The sequence below is a fragment of the Rhipicephalus microplus genome, unplaced genomic scaffold (assembly GCF_043290135.1).
Source record: "Rhipicephalus microplus isolate Deutch F79 unplaced genomic scaffold, USDA_Rmic scaffold_23, whole genome shotgun sequence".
Classification (NCBI taxonomy): Eukaryota; Metazoa; Arthropoda; class Arachnida; order Ixodida; family Ixodidae; genus Rhipicephalus; species Rhipicephalus microplus.
This window is the reverse complement of record NW_027464596.1, coordinates 4,979,285-5,005,025: the sequence shown is the minus strand read 5'-3', so window position 1 is coordinate 5,005,025 and position 25,741 is coordinate 4,979,285. Positions and strand designations below refer to the sequence as shown.

The 25,741-nt window shown below is 43.7% G+C and overlaps 1 protein-coding gene across 2 annotated transcripts in view; it reads right to left on the bottom strand.

Annotated features, from left to right (window-relative positions):
- Positions 1-20,173, bottom strand: part of LOC119169418 (uncharacterized) — a 29,613-nt gene extending 9,440 nt beyond the window's left edge. The window contains exon 1 of one of the 2 annotated variants that reach the window (XM_075884049.1): positions 20,035-20,173. The gene's annotated coding sequence lies outside the window, so the exon portion shown is untranslated. Of the gene's footprint in view, positions 1-12,485; positions 12,702-20,034 lie in introns of those variants that run through there. The other variant, XM_037420521.2, reaches the window with a different exon arrangement.
- Between the last annotated feature and the right edge of the window lie 5,568 nt (positions 20,174-25,741).

Sequence of the window (25,741 nt, the reverse complement as noted above, 5' to 3'; positions counted from 1 at the left end):
CAATAATGCAGAGTGTTTTTCAAGGCTGCACTTCCTTGAAGACGATATTGAAAACGCTGAATTAAGTAAGACGTGCTCGTATACAGAAAGCTTCTGTGTCGACGAAGTCGGATATGCCCCGTTTGCATTCATAAGAATACATTACTTTTTTATTTCGAGTTTTTTCAAAGCGAAAGTGATGAAAGAACCCGTTGGAAAGAACGATGCTTGGATACCCAGACGCATTTCCCTTTCGTGTGTTCATTGATACTTTAACCTACAAAGGCAGCTCAGTGAGGAACTCCAGAGCTGTGCCTTGGTCTCATTAGAAGTTGTACCAGGTCCGCCTTAGCAGAAAATGACCGAAGTTCTGTACAAGATCGTTCGCATTTCGAAACCACACTTACCTAACTAACTGAAGGCCACGCACAGTAATATGATAGGCAGTGCTTCGCCACTCACCCCCAAAATGGACAATGGCAAGCACGGCGCTTTCGCGGGTGCTTCACTGAAAATGAGGTGCCTTTCGTGTGTGTGTGTGCGTTGCCTGCCTCCTCCAAAGCGGTCTCCTCCAGTAACGTTTTTTTTTTCATAAAAGACTTCTCACACAACAGTGTGGTATCTGGAATTCGGGAGGACAGGAAGCTGCGTGAACAATACGGCACCAAATTTGCATTTCAGATGAGCTCAGCTCTTTCATGGCCAAATTCCGCTTCTGACAACACCCTTCCAGGGAACAAAGACATGGAGTTTCTAAATGGACGGCACACTTCATTTTTTTCCTTAACAAAACGATGGAGAGCACAGTTTCGCCATGATTGAAAATTTCTCAGAATCGAAGTGCGAGCTCTTCTTTCGGAATACACAATTGTCAGATCTCAAGGTGCGTTGTAACGAATTACTAATACCAGACTTCCGGAACACTGTAGTATTCAAATGGAGTGCTTAAACTAACAAAACTTCACTATTGCGAATGGAACTTGCGAGATTGGGTTTATGTACAAAGCACGAGTTAAAAATACAGGCTCTGAGTAGAAAGTCCTGTTAAGCTTTCTTTTATTTTTATGCGTGTGCGTGTGCGTGTGTTTGTGTGTGTGCGTGCGTGCGTGTTTTATCAGTTCCCCTTCCTGAGACTAAAACTTTACACTGCAGTTCGCTTCCGCAATTTAACCATGCAGTAGCCTGAATGCCCACTTTTTATACAAAATTGGTGCCTCCTGCCACCCCTTCTTATGAATATCACTAAGATTTTATCAACTTCACATGTACGATTACGTTTAAGGGGAGATGCCACTCGAAGACACTTTTTTAATATTCACCATAGAGCAGTGAAACTTGAGCTGTTTATGAAACTTTTTATGCCAATTTCAAATATATAATTAGTTTTCTTGCAAGTTACACACTTCTAGCTCTGCAACGTGACAAAGTGAAAACCCTAACCCTTTTCCCCACCTTTTTTCTTCCCTAAACTTTGGTAATTTTTTACCACTCATACCTTATAATGCTTCAAATAAAGTGTAGAAGGCAAATAACTAGTTAGGAAGCACATAAAAATATGTAATGCGCGTGAAAAATAATAGACGTAAAAAGTTCCTATTTCACCTACCCTAGTAAAGGTATACATACAATTTTTATTGCACAATGTAATATTGAAATTTAAACTAAATCATTGCATTTACCATAATTTGGAAAAAATTTGGGCAAAATTTCATGCAGATCCGAGCACTAGAAGGGCCCGAAAAAGGAGGGGCACATTGAAAAAAATGGCAAAATTTGTGTTTTGAGAAAAACGAGTTTTAAAGTTAAAATTGTGTTTTTATTTATGAAAGATATTAATAAATAAGATGAAATTTGCACACCAAAAAGAACAATCCTTGTTGTGGCATGGCCACTGCGACTAAAATATGCCAGCACCATGAGTTTGTCCCTCTCGGCTTTTTCGAGCCGACTCCTCACAGACATTTCGCTCACAGACAGGGCCATGTAATAGTTGCCGAACTTCCGCTCCATCTGGCAGAGCCATGTGCCAACTGCAAGTTAGGAAGAAATTCGACAGGACTGCAAAATTCAAACTAAGTCCAGTGTCATGCCATTTTGCCGCCATGATTGTGCCACATATCGTCATCCATAATGGCAATGTCGTCCCTGCTAAGTTCTCTCACTGCGAGCTCTTTCAACCTCTCAAGATTGGCGCTCACGTCATTCATTGCCGCATCACAAACTTTTCGGCTGACGGGTGCGAATGATTTCTGATGCATTTGCTTTTGCAAGCCAACAACTGCCGCAAATCGGACCAGCTCCTCGTAGCCTATTCCTACAGAGCGTGCCGCACAACGGCTTTCACTTGCGAGCAATGCATTTTTCCTTCAAAAAGGAGATAATTACACAAGAAAAGCATTGTTCATCTGCGCTGCTCGACAAGACATGGACCCCGCAAACAGGTTTCGCAGCACATACAGGCCCGCAGCGGCCAATGGCGGTCCCAGATTCGTACCTTGTGATAAGCCTGTCGCGGCACACGAAAAACACGCAGAAGAGTGCTTCTTTTTATTTTTTCTTGCACTGCATCAGCGAGAGAAACTGTTGGTACTTGGAGAGTGAGGCTCGACTCTTCGACTCATGCGATCAACAATGGTGAGCGGCGGCGCATTATCGGCGGCAAGGAGCTCGAAGACTGCACGCTTTGGACCTTTTAACAGGGACCGTGTGCTCTTTGGATGCAATTTTAAAGCATTTCCAGTTAAGTCTTGACCTGCATTATTTTTTTTCATAACAGTAGAGGTACTAATCTTATTAAAACAGGCTAAATAGAAAAATAGGTAATTTTGAAAAAAATTTGCGTTTTTCGACCCGCATCTCCCCTTAACTAAACAAATTTACGCATAGGCTTGTGCATGTAGGAACGTGCGGTTTACCGACCTACACGCAGGCGATTGTTATCGCGTGAGCTAAAAACGACGACAAAAGGACAAGAAAACGTGCGCTAACTTCCAACTAGTTTACTGGGTGACAACTTTCTGAGGCAGCACAGCCAAGGCTACGAAGCCCAAGCACGCCCTTTTTTACTACGCTTCTGGATGATCCACGAACGCTAACTTTTTTATACTGCGTAGCATAATGACAATTATCCACAGAAAAGATGTGAATATTCTGTTGAAGATTGTTCACATTACTATGATGAAGGATCACTCGTGTGGATGTTTCGTTCTTTGATGTTTCAAGATTTCTACTTTTATGGTACCATTTCCCCTTTTCCCTGCCCTAGTAAAGAGCGATGACGTTACCCGGTTGCAGAAAGTTCACATCGAAACGTGTGAGTATTCATCGACCAGGAAGAATCGAAGACATTATTGCGTCATGAAATATTTTGCTCTCTGCTTATGCCATCGCCGATAATTTGTATGCAAGTGATATCATCAGCAAAAGTGGAACTCTAAAGGGACACCGGTGACCTGTCACTCTTCAGCAACACCAGCGCTGCTTGAAAGAAGAAGCGCGATTGGAAAATGTACGTAAGACAAACGACCCGTTTGTTAAATTGCGTTGCATATGTGGCCGGTGTTTTGGCTGCCTAATATTATTGACACGATAACGCTGAAGATCGCATACCGTAACACCGCTGCAGTGTCTACGGAGGGAGTTGTCCTTGCGCTTTGCCTGGGTAACACACGCACTCATGCATGCCACTCTGTTGACTATGCAAACAGCGTTCTTGGCCGAGTACAGGTTGCGTTTTACCCACTTGAATTTACGAACGTGAATTGCTCGCTCAACACTGATCGGTGCCAGGATTTCAGCTTTCCATCATTGTTTTTGCATCCCCTAAAAAATAACGAGAGCATTTCTAAAAGGTTCTTTTAAAAAAGATTTCTAAAAGAGAGAAATTTCTAAAAGAGAGAGAGAGAGAGAAAACTTTTATTGAAAGAAGCTTGTGAGTGAAGGTGGGAAGGTCCCTTATTCCAGGAACCTTCTGGCTTGGACAGCCCGCCGAGCTCGAGCGACGAGTTGACGTTGCTCGACCAGGTCCGGCTGGGAGATCGCAGCCTCCCACGCTTCACTGAGGAGGTCTTGGTTGGCATCTGGTGCAGCTGCTCGTAGTCTTGGGAAGCTTACTTTGCACTGCAGTAGGAGGTGCGCCAGAGTGTCTGCCACATTGCAGTGAGGGCAGATGTAGCTGTGCAACGTTGGCCCCATATGGTGCAATAGTACGCCATGGGTGAACCTGTTGCTTTGAAGACGCCTATAGTCAGTCCCTTCGTCTCTTGTGAGCTTTGGATGTGGCGGAGGGTATAACCTGCGTTCGAGCCGATAATGTTGCAGTAATGCATTGTACGTTCGTGGTATGGTTTCTCTTGCCTCTGATTCTGTTCAGTCGGAGGTGCCTCGGATCTCGTATGGGAATACCCGGTTGACGCATTCGCGGGCTGCGGTGTGTGCCGCTTCATTTCCCTCGAGACCTTCATGACCCGGAATCCACACGATGCATGTGTAGGGAGGAGGAATGTCCATGCGCTTTAGTGGTCTAATCGCCACCGTGGAGACCCTGCCTTTCAGGTAGTTCCGTGCCGCTGTTTGTGAGTCGGTAAAGACCACGATGGGATCCTCACTCGTCTGGGTGGCGAGTGCTATAGCAGCCTCTTCAGCTGTTTTCGCAAGTTTGGCGAGGATAGTCGCCGATGCCAGTACCGCGTGCGTCTCTAAGAGAAAAAAAACAATGATGCCGACCAAGTATGCACTGAAATTCAGAAAATGGTTTCTTGACTCTGCGTTATTCCGATCGCCCCGTACCTACTCGGTCGTACCCTCTTTTTTTACTGAAATAAATCTCAATGCTTTAAAGAAGCTTCGTGTTATTTCCCTTAAAAATGAGCGTTTTATAAATTTCCTGCCAAATAAATGTAAGATTTATTGTATGACGGCTGTACGATAAAGTACATGTTGCATGCGCTTGTGAAACGGAAACTGAAATCACACGAAAACGAACTACTGGGCGTAGTAACACATGTGCAAATGCTCCACACCTGTAGCTTTCACTCTGTGGCCACAGAAAGTTGTCGCCGAGTATAGGTCATGACCACAATTGTCATGACCTACCAACTAGCCCGAACCGCCACGCTTCTATGCACAGAGATGATAGGTAATGGCAAATGCTTAGCAAGAATAGGCTTGGTGGGCCCGTGCTGGGGATGATCCTCACATTTAGTAATGAAGTGGCACGAAGTATCATATTATGAAGATGTCATGACGTTGACGAAAGTGGCAGTTGGTAACTTTAAAATGAAACTACTTATTTGGCAGAACTTGAGGCCAGCAAACAGGAAGTCAGATTACAACAGTACACACTGGCACTGATGGCGGCGAACAGAGCATCGGCCGTCGAATTGCCCGTCGAATCGTTGGCGCGCAACGTCTTTTAGATGCGAAGTATGTTATGGTTGGGACTGTGTCCGTCACTCCCTCGTCCTTCCACCAGCGTGCATCCTCCACTGCGCATGCGCGTCCCTTCTCTCTCTCGACTCTCCTACGCTGCTATATCTCTACCCTACCATGCGAATGAACAACCACCTTCCCCCTCCAGCACATCCGCGTCCCCTCTCCCTTCCCCATTTTCTACGCTCTCCCCCTAGGAACCTTCTACTCTTTGGAGCGTCGTGCCCGACAAGTGGTACGACAAGTGATGACGAAGGCATGTGATTGGTGCAAACATAATAATCATGAGGTGCGTGTCACTTGAGAACATGACTACATGCCACAGTCAAGGCGCCAATATATTTTGACGTGACTCGGTGTGCGTGCTCACCAGCGTTCATTTCGTCGCATCACGCCGGGTTTGACACGCGCCACGTCAAGCGCCGGTCCTGCCATATACTCGCAGGCATGCGCCGCGCTCCGTTGCATTTAGACGTGCGCGTTTCAGTGCTTCCGGCGTCCCTCCGTCACAAAAAAGGGAGACGGAGTGTTGTCTGGGTAAAGCATCGGCGCGAAATGCAGCATTTCGCATTTCGCGCCCGTCGCCGTTGGGCCGCGCCGACGGACGCTGGTCGCACCGGTCGCGCCTGGCGTCAGATTATAGAGTGCTCGCGTTTTTCTATCGTAGCGTCGCTGTGCCCAACGTGCGCCCGCGTCGACGCAAAATTGGAGTATATTGAGCCCTTCATGATGTGCTCGCGGCCGTTTTGCTAGCTCCTCATATATCAAATTTGGTGTTACGTGACGTTATTGGATGAGTAAATATATGATTGGTGCAAACATGATAATTCTGACACGCGTGTCATGTAAGAACATTACAACATACCACGCTCATAGCGTGCTCATGGCCATTTCGCTCGCTCCACATATACTAAATTTGGTATCATGTGACGTGAATAGATGACAAAGGGAAACGAGACATCCAAGCATCATAATCATGATGTGGAAGTCATGTACGACATCATCTATCTCCACCTCATAACGTTGTGCTCATTTTAAAGTGACATATCAACCTTTCTCATTCGTGCTTCGCACATCGCACATCATCGATTTCCGCTGTACGTGAGATCTGCCAATTTTCGTTTATTTAGGGGTGAAGCTCCTGAAGGCGTGGGTATGTACATCCTCTGAGGTAGTAGTAGGTATCCACCTCCAGTTAAGTTCTTGCAGTGTTCACTAGATGGCGGTAGTTGATGCGAGATGTTATAAGACTAGATTGTGGTACTTGAAGTGTTGACTAGATGGCGGTACTTGTAGCTGATTAATAGATACGAGATAGTGGTAAACTAGATAGTGGTGCCTGTGGTTGTTATTGAAAGATGCGAGGTGTTATAATAGGAACAATGTCCCGTACGGCGCGTGTCATTGGTGGAAGTCAATTATTCGATTCAGTGCAGCGAGGTACGCTAGGGGGAGCGTTACAATAAAATTCGTTCGCTGTTGGCGCGCCGTGAAGCGGCGTGACGCCGCTACCAAGATCATACCGTACGAGAGCGGGAGGCGCAAGCGGCACGGCATACACACACATACATCGCGTTTCTCACGTCTTTGAATGATGATGGACTCAGCGAATTACACGGAAGATTCACGGTTTACCGATGATTTCCTCCGGAGCTTCGCCGACTCATCATCATTCACCCTGTGAATATGCTGTGATTTTTTACATCTTGCGTAGAGCTTTCCACCCTCATTAAAGGTGGTGACGCAACCGATGAAACAAACTTGAGTTTTCGTCTCTCGCGCACAATCTTAAGAAACTTGTCTACTACAATCGTGAAGCGTCTCGAACACTGAAGTGTGATATTCGACAAGCATTGATGACAGTGTTTGTGAGCGTAAACGAAATACAGCGAAGCTGAAACAACGAACGCGCGTGAAAATACACGAACGGCTGCCCTTCAAGTGGTACACCAATCCCGCTCACCGCAACGCCACTGTGGTCACGAATATGAAGATGTTGGGCATATTTTATTTTTTAGTGCATAAAGTGCTAGAATCGAGCAAAATAATTTTGGCAGAAACTAGTTTTATGCAGTCTGAGCAAACGGCCCTCACATTACAGAAATCGCTTGGACCGTAGCCTGAAATGCATATTTAGAAAAAGGTGAACATCATTCTGAAAGACGGCTTAGTGAGAAACGGAGCATATGAGCGCTTGCGTTATACAGCCAAGTGTGGATATATCAATGGGCATCACATATGGCTGTGGACATCAGTGTGTACTACATATAGACAATTATAGCAATGTGAATCATTGCATGCAAACTGCACTCTAAAAATTTTTACAACCATAAGGGTGTATTTGTTTTGTCCCATGGGCAACCCGCTTTTAGGGTGTCTAGGAACACCCTAAACAATAAGGTGTTTAGAAACACCCTGAAACCGTAGGGTGTAAAGAAACGTTACACCCTACCTAATTGGAGTTTATGAACACCCCTAAATTATGGGTGTTGGATGAAGCTACACCCATGCGAGTGGGGTGTACACTGAAAACTCCCTTGAAACGATGGCAGTTATATGGATGAGCATACTTGATCAATTGAAGCGCAATTAACGGGCAACAAAAGCAGAGACACCAGAGGTTACTCTTAGACTTGTGTGTTGAGGAGAGCCATTCACAGCACTTCATTCCATCAAATATGCATCACCAACTGGCCCAAGCCTCAATTGTTCTCAGGGAGAAGCATATATGAACCTTCCCTGCGGCTGACGGGGAAGAATGAAGATACTGGCGTCACCCTCTGCACTTATACCTGCATGCATGCAGCTGATAAAATAAGGTGACATGGTCTTGAAAAAGCTGCACGAGACCAGTGTATATATGTGTACGTAGACTGGGTCGTAAACGACAAAGACGCGGAAGGCACACACACACACACACACACACACACACACACACCACACCACACCACACCACACCACACCACACCACACCACACCACACCACACCACACCACAGTAGTGCAAGCAGTAACCTGTAGCGTAAGGTCCAACCGAACATAACGCCAAAGCAAAAGCATCTGCCTTTATTATAGAAAAACTGCAAATCTGACAAACAGGACTCTGATGGCATTCTGCAAAATTTCGAAATATGTCACGGCACCAAGTTTCTTTCTCTCTATACTAAAATTTCATTGCTTTGAATACAATAGATCTCCACAACTTTCAAAACATTTGCGCTAGTCGGGCAAACGACTGAGACGTATGGCGTTTGATTGACACCTATACAATAGAAAAAAAAACACGTAGAAAGAGTAAGCGAGAGTCTGGAGTCACATTTACAACGTATTACATCTCACAGTGTAAATTTCGTTTATAAAAAAAGAGAACATTCAACAAGGTAGCGTAATTGGGGTTGTATCAATGTAATGTCAGTGTTGGTATACTTCTAACTGCAAAACCACCCGTCACTGCTGCTTTCACAATCATCTTCAGCTACTGAGATGACTGGTGCCTTCGAGAGAAGTGGGGCGAAGCTGTACTTTCTGTACAGGAAATTCAATCCCGGAAACCTAAAATAAATACACAAGGAACAATGACTGAATTTTCACAAAGAGTGCAACATACAGTGTGCACCATGCATAACTAACTGCTTTCTTATGTGTAAGTATAAATTGAGTGCATAGCAAGCATATTCAGTGGAATCGGACTACACTGCAGCGAGAAATGCTAGAAACGGTATGCTGAGCAATAAACGCCATAAAAAGTGTGCCGTGGCAGAATCATTATACTTTTCATGCCGTAGATATGAACCTTACTTTACCCTTTCAGCTTTCTCGTGCAGGCAAATAAAAAGGTGCTGCTCCAAGTTGATAATGTTCCATTAGCTGCATGCAACGACCAATCTAAGTGAATGTCAAGTTCTATGCTTAAGTATGCATAAACACAGCTGCATGTGTAGTTCTGCAGATCTACCATGGTGCTCATTCGATTAGTTTATTAAAAGGAATACAGTACGACACGCAACAAAATATACATATTTTATCTGAATTGCACAACAGCACAATGCCACTGAGCATACATGACGGTATGCGCACTGAGAAGGTATTCAGTGCAGGTAACTTGTAAAATTAGTTACTGTACAGTTACGCATTAAAATGCGAATGATACTAGTGTTCTTGAACTGACTCACATTGACACGATTATATAATGGAAGAGTTGGTTATTGCGTCATTCCACATCAGACAACCCAGCCATTTTGGTGACCACCGCAAATGTATTCGAAAAAAAATACCACTGATTTTACTGCATTAGAAAAGGTAACTGCTAGAATATTTCGCAGACAAATAATTTATTGATCACGTGGCTGCCTCCTGAACTTCCAGGAATCTCGTCTGTATGTTTGTGAAAAAAATTATTTCATAAGTATCTCTTCTTCCATTCCAAATTTGGTTTACAAGTTAAGTGAAGGGCTTGCGTAAAGTGTTTGAAGCTCAGTATTATTATTACCACTTTTCCACCACATACGCCTCAAATAATTTAGCCAAAGTGTGTTATATCTGCATTTTTTCTATATCAATACTGCACTTTGAATGAATATCTGAGGATTGAATGCTAATCCACATAAGGTATATTTGGAGGAAAAAATATTTTAGACCTCTCAAGCTGTCAAACTTAACGGGAAAAAATCGCGAATTTCAAAAAATAATTGTTTTGTCTATAATGAGACGCAACTTGCACCAAGTGGTGGTTGAATTGAAATAGACTTTGTACCTAAATCGAAGCAAATAAGCAGTTATATTCATGTGCCAAATTTTGTCATAGTAATTTATGTTTTGAGAAATCAGTGAATAATGATGAATGGGGCGTAGTGTTCGTTCGTCCGGACGCACAAACGGATGGACAGATAGTCTGACGCTAGTATGAACGAGCAGAAAGACGGACGGACTCACGGACAGACCGACACACGGAAGCCCGGACGGATGGATGCACAGACGAACGGACGATAGCACAAATGTACGGACGAACGATCCGCCCCACGAATCATCATTTTGTCCATGTATATGCTGTGAAAACCACTAACGCTATCTATTGTGCAACTCATCAAGTGGCTACATAATACTAGTACGACTACAGAGGAGGGAATGACCCACGGCCTCAAGATTTTTGCCCCTAAATGATTTTGGAAGTTCCAAGTTCCCCATTCGCCATTTGGTCATACAGCAGCCGACGCCTCGTAGTTCCCCATTGCCGTTAATGGGAAAATTAAAAAAATATTTTATTCCTTGAAATAGAAATTGTAATGATGAGTTTTGTCACATACAAAGAAATGTTTATTTGATTTCAATTTAGGTAACAGGTAATTTTTAATTGGACCACCACACGGTGCAAATTGCGTCTCAATACGGACAAAAATGACAATTCTGTGAAATAAGTAATCTTTTCTCGTAGAGGTTAACAGCTTAAGATGTCTAAAAGCAATTTTTCATCAAAATATTTTTTTCTTTCACAGCTCAGATATTCATACAAAGTGCAGTATAGCATTGAGCAAATGCAAACATAGCACACTTTGGCTCAATTCTTGCAGACGTATGTGGTCGAAAATTTCTAATACTATTGCCGAGTTTTAAACACCTTACATAAGCCCTTTTACTTAACATGTACTAAAATTGGTATAAAGAAAGGTGCGGTACTTGTGAAATAATTTTTTTTTCACAAACAACACTCAAACAACAGTCTGGAAAGTTTGAAAGGCAACGACGTGACCAAAAACGTTTTTCTCTCCGAAATATTCAAGCACTTCACTGTTTTCAGTGCAATAAATCAGTGCGATTTTTTTTCAAACACATTTGCCATAGTCGCAAAATTGGCTGGAAATGTCGAATAAAGTGACCCTGTTACCTTCACTCAATGACACTTGCATACTGCTAAATTAGGGCCATTTGTTTCAATCATGCTGTCAGGGTGAGAAAGCATAAATCCTTCCCGGTGCAGTGTAGGCTGTTCAGTGGCTGTGCGTGTTGTGTTCCCAGGCAGATATGCTGCCCAGTCTTACATTTTAGCTGCAACACATGCTTAGATACCGTGCAGTATGTATAACATCAAAGTGTTTTTGTGCAACAAAAAAACTAATAATACGCTTCACATAGCGAAAATACCTTTAACATCTGAAGTACTTAGCGAAGTTAAACGCCAAAGCGAGGTGATGGCAATAAAACTCTGAATAACCAGAATATTTTGAAAGTTACACATTATGGAAACAATCTGAGTAAAATGTGCTCTAACGTTAGCAGTTATGTTCAAACAAGTGTTTGCGCTGTTCAAGTAGGCAATTCGACCACACACACAGACTAAAGGTCTGTTCAAACAAAAGTCTAGCTTCAGTGCTCGATCCGCTACATAGGCACGGCTGTCGGCAGTGTCACGCTACGTTGCGGGTGAACAAAAATACCGGTGAAGACGAATAACGAAATTGAATGTATTAGCAAGTAGGCAAACTTCGCGAGGCACACCTAACGCGAAACAATATGCTGTGTTGTCACCCGATGCATCAACCCGAGTTATCACGGCAGTGTTACCGCACAAAACGAAAAAGAACCGAAAATAACGACATGGACACCACGCCCTTGTTTTCCGTTCTTGGTCTTTTTGTGCAATAAGAAAAAAAAGTAAATGAACTACCGACATGCCCAAGCATATGCGTCTTACATATGGTTGATGCTTAGAGCTAACAGGCACCGTCCCCACACATATAATAATTAGTAAACTAAAATTGATGTGCAGCACGAGCGGGCCTCGTTAAAAACGGCTGCCAACAAAGGGCACCGCAAAAATCTGTTCAATTTCTTCGCTGAACCTCAGCGGCGCACGCTCACTCTGCTTTGTACTCCAAACAATCTAAACAAACAAACAAAAAACTTACCCACAATCACACTTCGCCATCATCCTCGTGAAACAGTTCGGACAAATATTCTCGGTAAGTAAACAAATGCTGATTTGTCATCAACTAGTTGAAAACAAATTTGTTTGAAGGCGTTATTCTTGTGCTCACGCGGTTAACAGAGCGCTGAACGGAACAACGTGAGAGCGGTACTCACTATTTCACTTCGATTGCTCCACAATATGAATCCACAGGTCCAGTCTTCAGGATGGTGCACCTTCGCAATAATCAGCACTGACAGAACACACTGGTGGAGCACAGAGCGCAGGCACATTTCAAACAAAACACCGACTAATAAACTCTACCGATCGAGAAGCCACGCGCACCACACGCACACACACGGGAGGGTTTTTCGCCAGCGCACGCAGTGACATGTAAGAACCTCTTGACCCCTTTCCCACGCTGTGCGCCCGGCACTCAGCAATACCGGGCAACCAAGGTTGTCTAGGCGACGAGACTTCATGGCATCGGCGCGCTTTCAGACCGGCTACATAGGGTTTAACGCTACCTCCGGCCCTCTGCTGATAGCGCGGGTGCTGTTTTTTTTTTTTGCGGCAGCGATCTGTTGCGTTATACTCGTTCTTTAACAGTGCATCTGAATCGCAGTGAACTTCGTGACGGTGCAGTGCGGCCAGCACGAGCTGTTACTAGTCAGAACGTGCATTTATAATATTCGGGAGCAATGTTTAGCACACCTTCACCGACCTAATGTAGTGAATTTTGAGTAAAAAAGCTAAGCTGATGCTTTTTGCTTAGCTCTATGGGTCTTTAGGGACTGCACATTCAAGGTCACGCAGGCGATATTTTATCAGCACTTTCATTTTGGTAAAGACATTGGAACATTGCATGCATCTGCCGTCACATTATTCGATGAGAACATATTGCCACGTGCGTGCTGCTAGGAAGACGAAGAGGACAGCGCATACGCACATCTGCACGCTGTTATGCAGGAAGCAATAACAAGAAAGAAGAGGAACGCTCTGGTGCGCAGTAAATAAAAATACTGATCTGCTGCTACTTTCTCAACCTGTTAATTACTACTTCTGTTTTTACTTTGCGGCAACACATTTGTACTTAGCTTGCAGTCCTTGGAACAAGACCACGGCTGAGAATATTTCATCAATGCTGTTTTCTCACTACCTACAAAGTCAAGGCTTTGACCGAAGCACGTCTGCTGGGGAAGTTACATAAATTAAAACAAGGGGATCCACAAAAAACGGAGCGAGAGAGAGAACTAGAGAATGCGTTTAGGCTCCCCTGAGGAGAGCTTTGTTCGCAATCTAGTCCACAAGACTCCCGTCATTGTGAGCAAGGCTGCGTCAAGGTCACCGAAGTGTCCTTATTCTGCTTTTTTTTTTTTGGTCGGTGTCTTCTTCCTAATTTCCATGACGCACACTTAAGGACACATGAAGAGGAACATTCGCTACAGTAATTAAATAAAACGTGCCTGCTAAAAATACGTGACCTCAATGTTCGTTTTTAAGGGATCTGATGGCCAGCTGACGTGGTGGTTATGGCTAAACATCTGTGCTGTTTTTTTTGCAGGTGGTGGACGTTTTATCTCCAGCTTTAAAGGCTTCAATCTTATGGGGGACGGGGGGAGGGGGGGAGTGTTCTATGCATAGCTACACCAATGTGCGCAATATCACCTTGTTCAGGCAAATCAGTGTACTTTGTGAGTGTTGACTAATCACGCAAATGACACAGATGAAAGAAACAGCTGCAGGAGAATCGGCCCTTACTGAATTGAACAAGCGTCGCTCCTATTGTATCTTCCATCTTATAGTTGTTTGCGCGCTTTATCGATGAAAACTGCGTTTTAGTAACATTACTTTCTGCTTCGATTCATTACTAGACTCGCAAACAGCTAGTAGTGGGAGCCTTGCTGGTATCAAGATGGTTAACGTACACTAACAGTATAAGCAAAACGGCCCGAAAATGTCGTGCATCTGTAGCCTTGTAGGCACGTGTGCTCAGATTTGGGTGCACGTTAAAGAACCCCAGGTGGTCGAAATTTCCGGTGCCCTCCACTATAGCATCTCTCATAATCGTATGGTGGTTTTGGGTCGTTAAACCCCACATATGAATCAATTGTTTGTAGCCTTGTTCATTACACCCCAAATATAAGCGTGTAAATGGGGTGTTTTGAAGGGGTTTCAATTGCGAACACCTTAAATTTTAAAAATGGGGCGTAAAAAGGGTGTTCATATGAGTGCTTTTAATGAGTACACCCGTTTTACACCTTTTAGGGCGTAAAATTGTTTGGAGTGTGTACATTACCATTCTATTTTAGCCTATTTCTTTGCGCTTTGTGTGTTTTAGTTGTTCAGTTTTTATTCTGGATAACCATTTTTTCTTTTTGGTTTTTTTTATCTATTTTTCGCTGAAGAACTTATGTAAATGGAGTAGCCGAGGGAATATAAACCCCCGCCTCTCCACAGCAAAACAGTTAAAACAGAAGTGAGCTCAACTGAGTTGTGATATACGCAAATCCTAATAATCAAACGAATCATTTACTTACGATCACTGCAGGAGGTTGCCACGTCGGCGAGCAACACAACAGCACTTCTACTTCTCAGTCTGACGCTAGCTTTCAACGAAATAAACGGTGAATGTGAGTCATCGGTGACGTGCGTTTGCTACTGAAAACAAGACATTATTATGTTACAATAAACCATTTGGGAAAATTTTTTATGCCACACCGAAAACCTGAAATACCTTTCAATTACTCTTACCTGATGGCGCGTCGGTCAGTGTTGCTGATGCAGTGGCGTCTGTGCACGCTGTAAGGGCTAACTCTTCCTAGCATTAAATAATTTTGAAGCTCTGAGAAAAGGCATGCGATGTTGACACCTTCATTTGATGATATCTCGACATGCCTAGCAATTGCAGGCGGAAAGGTGGCACATGATCTAAAGCACAAATGCTTGGCACACACACAAAAAAGAAAAATTCTGTATTAAGTGAAACACAGCATGCACATCGCGTATGCCAAACCAAACATCCGAGAATGTACAATAAACCCGCGTGAGTTCGAATTACACAGTACCAGAAAAACTGTCTGAATGAACCGATTGCCAAATTATCGAACGCATAAGAAACAAGAAAGAAATTTATATTACGTTCATGCACATTCATTAGGCTGAGAGATATGTAAATCTAGCACTTACTTTGCTTAGAGCCATGCCAAAGCTGTCATCTTAGTCATTTGGAACTTCGCTCACAATGTAAACGTGGCAAGAACCCCGTGGCTCAATCCAAAACCCTGAACTCTTACTTGATTAGGTTTAATGCCAATGTGGATGCCACCGTGCCTCAATGATAGCCCGCAGTTGGTTCGGTAGTGCATGAACTCGGTTTTCGTTCCTTCCCGTTGCTCATTTGCGGTGCTTCTCCCATGGCGTGATCCAGAGATATAGTCCCAATTAACTGGGCAGCGGCCAAGCATTACCAAAGTAAAAATAGTTTAATGCCATCGAGCAATACACTTCCTGGCACACGCCAGGCAACACGTCTGAATTATCTAATTTTCTAAATTAACCGAAGTTGAGTTAACTAGCTTTTACCGTACAGCTGTAGTACAAAACTATCGAGACATATCACCCGGTCTAGCCTCAAAGTAAAAATGCGCTATTATGGATTACTTTCTTAAAGCCACCAAAGCCTTGTAAGACTGTTCAGAGATTATAATCTAAAAGTAGAACATGAACATATAATTGAAAAACGGGACACTAAAGTGAAAGAGTGACTTCGTTTAGAAAGATAAAGTGCACTCTCAGAACTCTAATAGAATATGTTCCACTCTCATAAGTTGATTTGATTGATTTGTGGGGTTTAACGTCCCAAAACCACCATATGATTATGAGAGACGCCGTAGTGGAGGACTCCGGAAATTTTGACCACCTGGGGTTCTTTAACGTGCACCCAAATCTGAGCACACGGGCCTACGACATTTCCGCCTCCATCGGAAATGCAGCCGCCGCAGCCGGGATTTGAACCCGCGACCTGCGGGTCAGCAGCCGAGTACCTTAGCCACTAGACCACCGTGGCGGGGCCACCCCTATAAGTTCATTAGTAGCGTAGAAAATCAAGGTTGATGTTTCATTTTTAAATTTCGTGGCGAAATATTCGTGAATGACGCACATTGACCCATAATGGCTCAAATTTCAAAATGTATTTCTTTTATCTCCGCAACGTGGGCTCGATAACTTTTTTTTTAAACTTCGTACGTTTGGCCTATGGCACCTACAGATGAAAATATACATTCTTACCGATTAGAAATTACCTACAACTCAGAATACACGATTGGAAATTGAAGGCGCAAGGAAGACGAAGCACGGAAAAGGAGACGCACACACACAGGGGAGACAGTGTTGCCACGTTTTCAGTGCTACGCAGTCACATTGAGAGAAATATACGGAGATACGCAGCGATCATCGGCTTGAATAATCTTTTTTTTTTCTCGATTATTGATCTTTTACACTTCTCTAGATTCTTGGCTATCACGGAGCATGTGCGAATATTCGATACACGTATGCTTGTCATCTCTGCAATGCATTGCATGATGACCCTCATGGCCACACCACCCTTTTCGTCCGCCGTCTTCTTTGAGCATTCTATTTAGAATCATTCTTTGCCAAATACCCTCCCCGCTATTCACTCTCACATCAGTAGACACCGCCAAATGTATAACGTCTCGAACTTTGGTGCGACAATCTTTTCTTATCGCGTGTTTTCTTACTTACCAAGCATCATCTCGCGTTAAGAGTGGTGTTTTCGGGACAGTGAACTTGCTTTTTACCAATATGCAAAATTTATTTTTCTTCTTACTGCTGTTTTACTGCCTATATTACAAGGCTGTAACTAACAAGCCTAACCTCTTACACGGCTAGCGCCATTATTTGCCCCTTCGAGGGTGCCTTGAAGGAATCTACTAGGAGGATTCCTCTTTCTTACGCCGCGATTGCAATCGGTGGTTGCCGCAGCTATCGACGTTCTCAATTCAGTTGGTTGAGGTCACGTCCTTTCAAGGCACAGCTTTTGTAGGCTTTTCCTGGGTGAACGTTTCCGCTAACTTTGCCTAGAAACGCGTACAAAAAATGGCAGCATGTCCGCGGAGCGAATGATAGAGAGTAAGGCGAAGCATCCGTCCATCCGTTTGTTCCTGCTTCCGTCCGTCCATGCGTCCGTCTGTGTGACCGTCTGTGCGTTCATCCGCCCGTCCTTCCGTGCGTCTGTTCGTGCGTCCGCACTTCCATCCGTGCGTTCATCCTTGCGTTCGTCCATGCATCCGCCCCTGCGTCCGTCCATGCGTGCATCTGTCCGTGCAGCCATCTGTGCGTCCGTCCATGCATGTGTCTGTGTATCCAATCGTCCATCTAGTCAACACTCCAAGTACCACCATCTCGCATCCTTTCATCATATACTCCGCATATAGAAGCACCGCCATCCAGCGGACATTCCAAGGATTAAATGAGAGGTGGCACACGCACACTTTCTTACGGCTTGCGCTTCGTGTCTACTTCCCACCTTTAACCATCTCGAGCTCATGGTATATACTAGTTCACTGTATTCATGGCACTGCGGCCCAACTCTCGCTAAAGTTTTCTAAAACCAAGGAGGTTACGCCCAGTGAGTATAACGTAGCAACCTTTTCCTGTCAGATAGTACTCAATGTACATGCCAATGGCTGCTAATGGTGAATGAGAGATGTGCGAATTTTTTATTCTTCAACAACGCACAGCAGAAATATTTCACCGGCACCACCTTGCAGGTCAAAGCGTAACGCATGTTACGTACTACTATGAGGGACGAACGGGTGCCGCTTTAAGGAGATTCGCCCCTAAAAACTGTGTGAACAAACGTATACGTATACCATGATATCAGAAATATGTAAGCACCAAAGCAATACCGTTCATGCAGCTGACGTCGCAGAAATTCCGTTGTCTGTGTCAGTAGCATTAGTAGAAAGCAAAAAAAGGTGTTTCCATCAGCGAACAACTCCAATGGATCAATGGAGTGATGCTAAACTTTACTAAAAGTAGTGAGGTGCCTGACTCAACAAGCAGCGGGTCGCTCTAACACAGCAAAAGTCAGGCCAGACCTGACCACCGCATCTTAGGCCCTCTTGAGGTGCCTTAGTTGAGAGCCTCAGCATCGGTACTTTTAATAGCAACTATCCTGGTTTATTCGGTCCGCACCTCCAAACAAGAGTAGCACTAGATCACATGGTCTAGGCTAACGAAGGCGTTAGAGGGCGTGCAAGAGCTACTGGGGTAATTGTCAGCGTGGTAGTTGGGTGTTGTTCCTCAGAGTGACGCCAGGGTTTGAAGCCACTTAGGTAAAAATAAAGAGGTGTCATGTATAGTGCGAAGACTCGGAGGAGCCCTGCGAGCGCAGCAAGATTGCGTGGTAAAAGGGTATAGCTGTACCAAACACCATACACTTGGGATTTGGAAACGAGTGGATTGTTTAAAGGCCCATCTATTAATAGCGCTGAGGCGTAATAAGCCATCAAGAGTCATATCGGCCACAAAATATGTAGCTACGAAATATTACTTCCCTGATTGGGAGAATGAATAATTATGGCATAGTGGGCACTTATTTGAAGCTGTGCCTTGTGTATATGCAGTATGAGAGTGTTCAGAACCACCAATGTCACGCGCATAGACGTTCCTTTTCTATTTCGCAGCGCGGCGGAGGGGCACTTAGAAAATAGAAGCGTGACAAGCGAATAAGAAGGCGATACGAACGGGGCCAGATCACACTATCGCACGCTACTCTTCAAGGTGAAGGTCAAGCGCCCTCTGACACTTGCTCTTCGCAATACAGATTCCCTTGCTGGGTATAAACCAGAAATGACAAATATGCCGTCATGATAATAACTTTGACGCACAATAGCGGCAAGGCTTCAGTCGAAGAGGGATTAGCTGAACCAGTTCCTAGCATATTCTTCTATCACTCTGTCTCCACAGCGTTGCACGAGACTACAGTTGCAGCATCGACAAGATTTGTCTGTAGGTTATTCTGTGAATGTTGTTTCTAAGATAATTATAATTATTACTGTTACTATTCATATTATTATTATACTATTGTTATTTACTTTGTAAATATAGAAAACACGAAGACGCAGTAGAAATAGGGAGGGAAGAGGCTGACTACTGCCACCTATAGGGGCACAACGCCTGCCTACTCCTGCGGGAAGGGGAGACATAGAAGAAAAAAGGTAGGAGGGAAGAAAAGAGGAAAGAGAAGAGCAAACTAAAACAAAATATTGTAACCGCATCTAAGATATGACAGTATAGTATGTTGTATAGGTGCGTCATGCTGTATGTTTTTCATCGTGTGACTATATGCACGTGAAGGATCGTCACCTCATATACAAGAGTACTTGGGCAAATGTTGTGTGTGAACAACTTGGAACGTCACCACAGTAGGGTAGTAAGCCTTCTGACTGGTTGGCGCATGTTCACGAGTTCAAAATGAAAACAGCGCTAAGAATACAGTACAAGAAAGGACACAGACCACAGTGCCGTGGTTTGTGTCCTTTCATGTCCGGTCTATTTAACGCTGGGTTTCCCCTCGCAAACTAGATGCTTCCGGCAATACTCATACGTCAGAAATCATGGTATACACTGCGTGCACAGAATCTTCTTTTCAAAAGAAGTTCTTGCAAGGCCTTCTATGAAGGAATGCTTAGTGAGTACCTTTTACACCCGCCAAGGTGGTGTAGTGGTTGTGGGGCTGGACTGGTGACCCCCAAGTCACGGGACCGACGACGGCGAAAATGCTTGTGGCCGGTGTGCTTGGAAATCATATAGTCGTTTTGGTACATTAAACCTCAACTGAAAAAAAGAAATATTTCATGATCTTGACGTTATTTGGGTGTTGGTAAAGTAAATAAGTGAAATATATTAGCATATCAGCTTATACTCATATATATATATATATATATATATATATATATATATATATATTATTTATTTACAGATACTGCAGGCCCTACCCAGGCCCATGCAGGAGTGGGATACAAATAATACATTCAAGCAATAACTAGTAATACACTGGAGTACAGGGCATAAATGAAAGAATACATAACTATCAAGTACAGAAAAGTCAAATATATTTTCTCGCTGTTCAACAGAACTGCGCTCAACTAAGAATATTTTTCTACATTTGTAGCCGGATGAATTGCACTCAAATGACACTATTTTCAGCATACATCACTTATATGGTGAAATTAATCTTTTCTATCTGTTGAGTGAATGAAGCCGTCGAGGCAGCGTTCACTATTTCCGCAGGTAATGCGTTCCAATGAAAAATCGCGCGAGGAAAGAGAGCGAACTTGTGGGCATTAATGTGGCTGGGTGGCTGCCTAAACGTTTTGTTGTGATTTGTCCTAGCTGAAAGTTTAGAAGGCTGCTGAAGGTATCGTTCCCGTGATAATTTAAAGTCCCCGTGATCAAGTTGGTAGATGAATTTTAATCTGGATATTATCCTTCGCTGTTCTAGTATTTGTAGGCTTGCCCTATTACGTAGATTAGTTACACTATGTTGTCGGGAGTAAGCGGAATATATAAAGCGCAGAGCTAAACTTTGGACCCTTTCTATTTTCTTAATCAAATATTGTTGCCAAGGGCTCCAAATAATGTCGGCATACTCCAATTTTGGTCGCACGAGTGTTTTATACGCTTTTAGTTTTAACGTGGGAGGAGTGTTACGCAGTTTTCTTTTCAAAAAGGATAATTTCTTCAGTGCACCCGAACACACATTTTCAACGTGCGTTTCCCAACTGAGGTTACTGGTAAGTGTAACTCCCAGATATTTAACCCGATCAGCTTTCGTGATTGCAGCATTTCCTATGAAATATGTGAAATGAAGAGGTAACGTTTTGTTGGTAAACGTAACGGAATTTGTTTTTGAACGATTTATTTTTAGTCCCCACCTTATACACCAATCGTTAATTGAGCGCAAGGCATCATTAAGTTTAATTTGGTCTTCTTGGTTATTTATGGATGTGTACACTACGCAGTCGTCCGCAAATAGTTTAATCTGGATCGGTGGCTCGACACAAAAATAAATATCATTAATATAAACCAAAAAAAGAAGAGGTCCGAGGACTGAGCCCTGCGGAACTCCCGAATGCACTGCCAACTCTTTTGAGAGACAGCCATTTATGGTAACACACTGTCTTCTGTTACTCAAGTAGCTCGCGATCCATGCTACAACCTTCTGCTCAATGCCTATAGCTAATAATTTTGTTATTAAATTCTGATGGGGTACGACGTCAAAGGCCTTAGAAAAATCCAAAAAGATGGCATCGGTTTGACCTTTCAAATTAAGCGTTCTATATAAATCATCAGTTATTTCAGCCAGTTGGGTGACGGTCGACAAACCAGACCTACATCCATGCTGCTGGGCATACAGTAGTTTGTTATTTTTTAAGTAAGTGATCATGGCCTTAAATATAATGTGCTCAAATAATTTACAGCAAGTACTAGTTAAGGAAACAGGCCTATAATTGTTAACTTCCAAAGTGGAGCCCGATTTATGTACCGGAATTATTTTTTTCCGAGCGCCAGTCATCAGGAATAACGGCAGCGTCTAACGATGCAGTGTAAATGCGATGTAAATCTTTTGCCACCCAAACAGCATATCTACTCAAAAAAGTATTAGATAGTTCGTCCGGACCAGGTGATTTCTTTACATCTAGTTTGTGTAAAAGGCAAAGGACTCCATCCTCAGTGATTTCCACTTCTGTCATAAGACTATCAGAGTCATATGACCGCAACTGAGCATGCGTAGCTGCCCGTGTAAAAACGGACTGGAAAAAGACATTAAATTTGTTGGCAGTGGTAGTCGCGTCAACAATACTTTCTCCCGCGACCCTGATCTCTGAAATGCCTCGTTTATCTTTTGACAGATAGCGCCAAAATTTTTGGGGTTCATTCTTCATGAATGACGGTAGAGTATCTGAAAAAAAGCTTTCTTTTGCCGATCGCGTTAGTTCTCGCAACTTAGAAGTAAGGCTTGAAAAATCACTCGTGTTCCGACGCTTGCGCTGACGCTTAATTTTGCGTTTCGAATGAATCATTTCTCTCGTGAACCACGGATATTTCCTATTAACTCGTTTCTTTTTTAACGGCACATATCTTTGCTCGCAAAAGAGAAGAATTTCTCTAAAATTTGACCACATTTCATTGACATCATTAACTTGGCTAAAACAATCAAAGCGCGATTCCAAGTATTCTAAAATAGCGTTATCATCCGCATGAGTGTAATCTCTCACGAAAGTATCCGACGGTCTAGTAAATGAACGTGTTCCTGAAACAGGACATGACACAGCAAGCAACTTGTGATCGGATATTCCTTCTTCTACATTGGCTGAACAACCTTGGAACGAGCTGCTAACCAGTGCCAAATCAAGGAGGGATGATGATGAACTGTCAACCCTGGTAGCCTCAGAAACTAGTTGTTGTAAGCAGAAGTTGAATGCGGTCGTAATCAGTATATCTGCACATCGAGATTATTTGCCATCATAAGAAAAATCAGCCCAGTTTATACCCGGTAGGTTGAAATCTGCTGTTATTATAATCCGGGATCGAGAATTTGAATTATCTGCAAGGTAGTCTTGAATGGCTTCTAAGTATTCGGGCGAAGAACTCGGTGGTCGATACACGCCCCCTAAAAGTATTCTTTTACCAAGAAATTTAATTCTGCACCACACGCTTTCGTGGTTGTTGATGCCATCCAAAACAGTAATTGCGACGTTGTTTTTAATGGCGATTGCTACTCCTCCCCCACGTGACTTTCTATCTTTACGAATAAGCTTGTAAGAAGACGGTATGACTTCCGAATCTTGCACATCTGCATGTAGCCATGTCTCAATGATTACTAAGACGTGTGGCTGATAACAGGAGATAACGTGTTCAAGGGAACTGGCTTTGTTAACAACACTACGCGCATTCAGTGAAACAACTCTGAGAACTTTGCTCACAGGCTGTCATTTTTTACTGCTGCTTCTCTTGTTCACTCGGGTTGTTGCAGAATGACCAGGGTTCCGCCGGGCCTGCGCATCACGTCGTGTAACTTCCAGCCGCTGGTTTGAAAGCTCGTCCCAGATATAAACTTTATCGTCTACTTTCAGTTTATCAAACAAGAGCGAAACCTATGCTTCATTGGTTTTTTCCACTGCTGCCGAATGCGACAACCTGCGGCGTAAGTCGCGAACTCTCTTGGAAAAATCTTCAGATATGGATATCTGTGTTCCTTTTAGCTTGAAACAAACCGACATAATTGTAGTTTTCTCAGAGTAATCAAATAGCCTTAACATAATTGGTCAGTGTTTCCCAGCACGTTTAAAACCTACTCCGTGGATGCGCTCTATCGAATTCGCTTCGACGCCGAGTAAGTCCTTAAATACTTGTTGTTGAACCCTGTCTTGCAGAGATTTGTTATCTTCTTTTGATTCTTCACTTAAACCATAAATCATCAAGTTGTTTCTTCGACTTCGGTTTTCAAGGTCATCAACTTTAATCGTAAGCTCGTTCACCAGTTCCCTCGTCCCCTTGCACGCTTCTTCGTGCTCAACTAGCTTTTCCTCGCATTTTTGTAGCCGTCTAAGCTCTTTTTCAATCGACGCTATCCTTTCTTGAACACCACCTATAGTTATTTCCACTTGTTTCAGGTTGGCAGAAAGCATGGTGAGCGTCTTATTGGTTTTCGTTTGCTCTTTTAAGATTTTTCTAAGAAGCTGGCTGTTTACAGTAGCCTCGGATTCTGATTCCGAAGACGGATCCGGGTTCCGCTCCACGTCCCCCGATGCTAACAAGAGCAATCTAATGACAATCAAATAGTCACACAGCGAAATAAACAAACATTGTGGGCTTGGCAGCACTATCAAAGTAAGAGAATCGTCACGAATAGACTGATAGACAGGATATTTGTCACCAACCTGGACGAAAAAGCAGAAATGCATGAGCGTCCGTCCGAAGAAGGTGCTGCCAAGCCCACTGAAAGGCCGCTGAAGATGGACCTTGGTTTTATAGTCTAGCTGGTCAGTGTCCGCTGACGTCACACTACGAACGTCATGGCGTCGACACAACACCCGAGGCGTAGTAGCTTCCCATGATGATGTTCCATCGAGGCCTTGTCCCTGCGCATGCGCGATGGTACTGTCTTGCGGTGAGGCAACATCTGCAAATCCCACGGCGGCATCCGCCCGCAACAGGGCAATCTGGACGAAAAAGCAGAAATGCATGAGCGTCCGTCCAAAGAAGGTGCTGCCAAGCCCACTGAAAGGCCGCTGAAGATGGACCTTCGTTTTATAGTCTAGCTGGTCAGTGTCCGCTGACGTCACACTGCGAACGTCATGGCGAACGTCATGGCGAACACTGCGAACGTCATGGAACGTCAAATATATATATATATATTTATTTATTTATTTCGTTAGTTAGTTAGTTAGTTAGTTAGTTAGTTAGTTAGTTAGTTAGTTAGTTAGTTAGTTAGTTAGTTAGTTAGTTAGTTAGCTATGAAAGTGGAAATGTGCAGGCGCTTTTGCTTCGTTAAAATATTAATATTTATCCTGTACATGGTGCGAATGCGTCCACCTGAAAAATTGAAGGGCACGTCTTAAACTCAGAAGTGTATTCGGCGAAAGGATAAGTCAGTTCGACTAACTATGCCATGTCTTCTGTTTTTTTTTTTTGTTTGCTTGTTTGCATGACACTCCCAGTGAAATGAGCGCAAGCTTTCACCGAACCGCATTGTCGGGACCCTTTTCCGAACAGCTTGCTGTGTAACCACCTCCAGGCCGCCTGGAAGTCATCCGACAAACTTGACTGCCGCAACAAGCCATCTCACGAAAGAGCGTTGCCGTGCGAGCTGCTGTGCCATCACGCGATCACTGAGGAAGTGCAACGGGAAGAGGCCACACCTGTGCCGGCGCCATTGATGCTATGCGCCAATGTGCCTTCACGTGAATGCTCGGAGAGTACGACGGGGAGAAGCCCCAGCTGGTACCGTTCTAGAGAGTGGACGGAAGGACTCACACATGATGCGAGCTTAAGTCGTTTGAGGCTGTCTCGTCACTACTTCCATGGAGTAGCAGAAAGGTGAAGCCTCCTGGTCTTATCGTGGACGTACTGGAAGGAAAGCATTTCATTCTGGCATGATCATGATTTCATAACCCTTTCGATGCGGTGCTGCGTGATACTGAGCCGCAGTGAACCACAGTACCAAAGAATGTGTTGCAACGTGCATTGAGTTTTTGTTGCTAGCTTTGCAGGTAGTTTCTGGTTCTTCTGCTGCGTACGTACCACCCCATTTTTTCATTAATATTTTCTGTCTTCTGTCGACTTAAAAAGCACGAGCGTTTAAACACAACAATAATGAGAAGTGACAGCCAACAATGTC